The sequence below is a fragment of the Elephas maximus genome, chromosome 7 (genome assembly GCF_024166365.1).
Source record: "Elephas maximus indicus isolate mEleMax1 chromosome 7, mEleMax1 primary haplotype, whole genome shotgun sequence".
NCBI lineage: Eukaryota > Metazoa > Chordata > Mammalia > Proboscidea > Elephantidae > Elephas > Elephas maximus.
Window position 1 is genome coordinate 106,149,340 of NC_064825.1, and position 6,632 is coordinate 106,155,971.

Here is a 6,632-nt window from a genome sequence, read left to right on the forward strand (position 1 = left end):
TTTTAACATTTTCCTCCTTAAGAATCTGATAATATTTTCAATAATGCAAACCTCAACTTTTCCATTATTTGAAATAAAATAAATTTTATTAAGGTTGTTAAGGCGAAATAGAAAATTGTGCTTTATACAATTCCTGAATCAAAAGAATTGGTTGTGAGGATACAGTAAAGGTAGTTACGATATGTGTTTGCAGTTCTTTTATTAAGCAACAACTTAGAGTCAAACAATAATATAAGTATTGAGTCCCTAAATATTGATCTCTACTTCTCCATCCTGATTGATACAGTCTCCAAGGAAAGTTTTTTCTGACACCACCTGAGAGCAAGTGAATCAGAATTCAATGTTTTTATATCACCCCAGGGATGGTTGTAAAGCATGCAAAAGATTGAAAATCATAGACTAAGCAATCTTTAATAAAACCTTATGGAGCACAGCTCTATTCTGTAACACATGAATTTGCCATGAGTCAGACCCTGACCTGATGTTAGCTAACACCAGCAAATGACTTAGATAACACTCCAAAAAGAGTGAACAATATATCTACGAAAACTGTTTGGAAATAGGGCATAAATAAACAAAAACTTATTTGGATTATATTGAGTGTGAACCCAGTTTGGTGATGATTAATTAATTTTCTATTTTTCTCCATGATATCTTTGTTTCTAACATTGTAGATAAGGAAATATGTTAAGGAAATTCCTTAATTACAAATGTGGTCATAATTCAGACTGTTACAATATCAGGTGATAAACTAAATCCATGTTAGGTGTGCTCTTTACAACATATTAATTCTCACAAAAACACTGCAAGGATCATATTTTTTTTTTTCAAATATAAAAAGTGACATTGAAGGATGAAATAATTTCCCAAGTCAAACAAAAACTTAAGTGGTGAAGGACTATCTCAAACCCAAGTCTATAAACAGATTATGGGTAAAAACCTAAAAACCAAACCTGTTGCCAAGGAGCAGCTGGTGGATTCAAACTGCCCTGTTTTTGGTTAGTACCCGCAGCTCTTAAACACTGCTCTAGCAGGGGTTCTAAACATGGGTACAAAAAAAAAAAAACCTGTTCCCATCAAGTCGACCCTGGCTCATAGCGACCCTATAGGACAGAGTAGAACTGCCCCATAGAGTTTCCAAGTAGCTCCTCGTGGATTCAAACTGCCAACATTTTGGTTAGCAGCAGGGTTTCCAGAACATGGGTAGTGAGTTAAAATAGTAGTCTGTGTGTGAAGTAGGAAAAATTATGCAAACTCTTTGTGTCTCTGTTTTTTTTTCTATAAAATAATGTGAGAGTCTTAACACTTTATATATACACATGTATAAAAAAAATATAGATATTGGTTCCTTAAAGTGTCATCATTGTTTCTCATCATCTTAAAGAGGTCCTTTGCAGCAGTTTTGCCTGATGCAATATTGCATTTGATTTCTTGACTGCTGCTTCCATGAGTTTTGATAGTGAATCCAAGTAAAATGAAATCCTTGACAACTTCAGTCTTCTCTCTGTTTATCATGATGGTGCTTATTGGTCCCGTTGTGAGGATTTTTGTTTTCTTTATGTTGATGTGCAATCCACACTGAAGGTTATAGTCTTTGATCTTCTTCAGTAATTGCTTCAAGTCCTCTTCACTTTCAGCAAGCAAGGTTGTGCCACCTGCATAATGTGGGTTGTTTATGACCTTTTCTTCAAACCTGATGCCCCATTCTTCTTCATGTAGTACAGTTTTTTGGATTATTTGCTCAGTATACAGATTGAATAAGTATGGTGAAATAATATAACCCTGATGCACACCCTTCCTGACTTTAAATCGCCCAGTATCCCCTTGTTCTCTTTGAACGACAGCATCGTGGTCTCTAAACAGGTTTCTCATGAGCACAGCTTTGTGCTCTGGAATTCCCATTCTTCACAGAGTTTATGTGTGTGTGTATATATACCAAAGCCAAACACACAGCCATTGAGTCAATTCCAACTCCTAGACAACCTATGGAACAAAGTAGAACTTCCCCATAGGGTTACTAAGGCTGTAAATCTTTGCAGATTCCCACATCATTCTCCTGCAGAATGGCTGGTGGTTTTGAACTGTTGACCATTTTTTGTTATCTGCGGAGTCCTTTAACCACTGTACTACCAAGGTACATGCATACATACATATATAGATATATACACATATGTATACATACATGTATAAAAAATATCATGTATAATTATCATGAATAATATAAACTATATATATGCATATCTATATGTGTGTATGTGTATGCGTATGTGTCTGTGTGTGTCTGTGTATGTGTCTGTGTGTATGTGGGGGGTGTGTGTGTGTGTATGTGTAGGTGTAGGTGTATGTGTGTGTCTATGTGTGAATGTGTGTGTATGTGCGCGTGTGTGTATGTGTATGTGTGTGTATATGTGTGTGTGTATGTGAGTGTGTGTTTGAGTGTTTGTATGTGTGTGGGTATGTGTACGCGTGTGTATGCGCATGTGTGTGTATGAGTGTGTGTGTATGTGTGTGTGTGTATGTGTGCGTGCATGTGTGTGTGTTGTGTGTGTGTGCGCGTGTGCGTTGTGTGCGTGTGTGTGAGTGTGTGTATGTGTATGTGTGTGTATGTGTGTGTGTATGCGTGTGTGTGTGTGTATGTATACGCAGTTGGCCCTGTGTATCTGTGAGTCCCCCATCCACAAAATTAACCATCTGAGATTAAACACATTTGGAAAAGTGGAACAAAAAAAAAAGAAAGTTCCCAATAGCAAAATTTGGATTCAGCAAGCTCTGAGCACCATGCTAAATTCATGCAAATAAACTGATGTGTAGGCTTTCCCTGACATAGCCTGTCAGAATTTCACAGGTCCTCAGTCTCTTTCTCCAGCACTCTGAGCATTGTTTGACTCTTGTCCTGACATTATTTCCTAAATAATACAGTACTGTATAGCAACTATTTGCCTGAATTTACATTGTATTAAGGATTATAGGTAATCTAGAAATGGCTTAAAGTATATGGGAAGATGTGCATTTATTATATGCAAATATTACATCATTTTATAAAACGGACTTGAGCATCTTCAGATTTTGGTATCAGCGGACATAATGAAAACAATCCCCCTTGGATACCAAGTGACATATGTGTGTATATATATATGTACAATCAAATACCATCATAGAATGCAGCAATTGCTATTTAATATGGTTCCCATCTCATTTGATTCTTGTTCAAGGATTGGCTTACAGCCTTAAGTGATTTAAACACTTGAAAGATTCATTAACATTACAGCACACACCAACCTCTACAGTGCTTTTCTAAGACATTTGCATTTTTAATTTTTTTTTCCATTAAAAAAAAAAAACAGCAACAACCAAAAAAATCAAACCGCTTGCCTTTGAGTCAGTTCCACCTCATGGTGACCCTATAGGAGAGAGTAGAACTGTCCCATAGGGTTTCCAAGGAGTGGTTGGTAGATTCTAACAGTCAAAGTGTTCTCTACAGAAAATCTAAAGCACTTTCATGGATTCCCACTGTACTTGGAATAATTCAAATTTCTTACCAGGAATGGAAGACTGCTATATAATCAGGCCGCTACCTTTATTTCCATGCTTATCTGCCTAGTGTTCTTTACATAGTTACTCCTAATTATTTAGGACTCACTTCAAATGTTACTTCTCCACAGAGGCTTTTCCAGGTTTATCATAAAGATTATATTATTATTGTTATTGTACCAAGCACTACACTGAATCCATGCAAATGAAATGATGTGTAGGCATACCCAGCTGTAGCCTTCCGCTATGTCACAGACCTTCAGTCTCTCTCTTCAGCCCTCATTGTTAGTTCATTTTTCACCTCATGTCTTGTCACTATTCCCAAAACAAGACTGCATAACAAATATTTACACAGCATTTGCATTGTATTAGGTATTATAGGTAATCTAGAGGTGATTTAAAGTATATGGAAGTTTGTGAGTAGGTTCTATGCAAGTATTGTGCCATATTATATAAGGAAATTGAGTATCCACAGATTTTGGTATTTGTGGGGGCCCTGTAACAAATTCCCCATGAGTACCTAAGGAACAGTGCATAGTTTTAATTAATGCATATTGCAAAACTTGGTTTTTAAAATGGGTATCACAACTGTATGGGCACTCGTGGAAATGAATAATGTTTTACCCTAGGTAATAGATTATATATTACAACTGACTAAATTAAATCAGCCCAAGCAAAAATTTTTATTGAGGGATGACATTGCACAATGAAATCATAGAATTACTAATATAATGATTTGCTATTTTTTTTAATGGATTTCATACATATATTACTTACATAATTTGAGTAGAGATTTTTTATAAGAGATTATTAACTTGGAAATGATTGGGAAGACAAGGTGTCTTAGTAATTTAGTGCTGCTTTATAACGGCACTGGGTTTGGGTTATAACAGAAATACCCCAAGTGTATAAAAAATAGCTTAACAAAAAGAAATCTATTCTCTTACAGACAAGGAGGCTAGAATTCCAAATTCAGAGAGACAGCTCCAGGAGAAGCTTTCTCTCTCTGTTGCCTCCATCGTAAGGTCCTTGTCATCAATTTTCCCCTGGTCTAGAAGATTCTTGAAGCAGGGACCCCGGGTCTAAAGAACACTCTTGCCTCCTGGTTCTTCATTCTTGGTGATAGGAGGTCTCCCTGTCTCTATGCTAGTTTCTCTCTTTTATCTCAAAAGAGATTGACATAAGATACAACCTAGTGTTGTAGACTGACTCCTGCCTCATTAACATAACTGTCTCTAATCCTGCCTCATTAACATCATAAGGCAGGATTTACAGCACATAGGGAAATCACCAAACCAAACCACTTGCCTTCTAGAGGTCTCAGACTCATAAAACAAAATGGTGGACTGGCACTGCAATACTGAAAATCATAGCCTAGTTGAGTTCACAAATTTTGGGGGGACAAAATTCAATCCATATCACAAGCTATGGTTAAAAGTATACATCTGTTGAAATTTAATTAAAAATATGTAAAAAAGCAATTTCTATACATTAAACTGATTCTTTAATAGAGTGAGTTATTTACAAAGTAATTTTCTCAGTGCCATTATGACATCCTTGTTCCTTAGACTGTATATCATGGGATTAAACATAGGAGTTAGGATAGTGTAGAAAAGAGAAAGCATTTTGTCAGTTCCCTCTGAGTGTCTAGTGTTAGGTCTTAAGTAGGCAATAATGGCTGATCCATAGAATAACACCACAACCATTAGATGAGACGAGCAGGTAGAGAAGGCTTTGGCTTGACTTGTGGCTGATGGCAACTTCAGGATGATGGAGATGATTTTACTGTAGGAGCCAAGTATCAACAGAAATGGAACCATGACAAATAACACAGCAACTGTGTACACTAACTTCTCATTAACAAAAGTGTTCCCACAAGCCAGCTTGAGTATTGGGGGGATATCACAAAAAAGTGGTTAATTTGTTTAGATCCACAAAAAGGCAGAGAGAAAATCTGATATGTATGCCCTACCTGAACTGGGATTCCAATGGTCCAGGAGCCAGTCACCAACTGAATGCAGACCCTGTGGTTCACGACTAGAGGATAGTGCAGAGGGTTACAAATGGCCACATAGCGGTCACAGGCCATCACTGCCAGGAGCAAGCATTCTGTGCCTCCGAACAGAAGGAAAAAGCACATCTGCGTAGCACAGGCAACGAAGGAAATTGTTCTTTTCTGGGTCCCAATATTAATCAGCATTCTGGGGAGAGTAGTTGATACATAGCAGATTTCCAAGAAGGAAAAATTTGCTAGGAAAAAATACATAGGGCTCTGGAGAGCAGGATCCATTTTTGTTATTAGAAATATGGTGCCATTGCTCAACAGGATAACGATATAGATGATTTAAAAACAATCCAAAAAGGAACCACTGGAGATGGGGCATGTCAGCAAAGCCCAAGAGAACAAATTCAATGATTTCAGTTAGATTATCTTGTGATGATTTTTCTTGATGATTCATCTGTGGAAAAGGTAAATTTACATGTGCATTTCCTTAACTTTCCTGTATCTCTTTTTCTCTTCTCTAAATTGTATTGAGGTGTCCGGGTTGGATTTTATGATCACTGCAATGGTTTGCACATTAAGAATGACACTAGTTTTGTATGTCCCACATCCTCCTGTTAAGTCACAATACACAGTGATTTTAAGATCATTTTCTTATACTTTTGAAACACAGCCCAGGACAGATCAAGCTATACCTGACTCAGCACAGGCACTGGAGCAATTGGCAACTGCTGGAGATGGACACCCAGCTTTGCCATCTAATCTCATTTTAAATCAATTACACTTCTTGACAATTCTATTATAGTTCTCTATGTATTTTCTGAATCAAGCTTCTCAAACATTTTATCATAAACTCTCTTCTAACACACATTTTCAACGGCCTCTTTCAACATTTCCTTCTCGCATCCCTTGATGATTTTAAGCATATACCCATACCAGCATCATTGAGTCGATTCCGACTCTCTGGTACCCTATAGGGACTAGTAGAATTATCACATAGAGTTTCCAAGGAGCCAGTGGTAGACTTGAACTACCAACGTTTTGGGTAGCAGCTGAGCACTTAACTACTGTGCCACCAGATCGCCTTTAAGCGTATAGG

General features: G+C 37.2%; 1 pseudogene; it reads right to left on the bottom strand.

Moving 5' to 3' along the window:
- Positions 1-5,048: 5,048 nt before the first annotated feature.
- Positions 5,049-6,005, bottom strand: LOC126079862 (olfactory receptor 10AG1-like; annotated as a pseudogene).
- Positions 6,006-6,632: the final 627 nt, after the last annotated feature.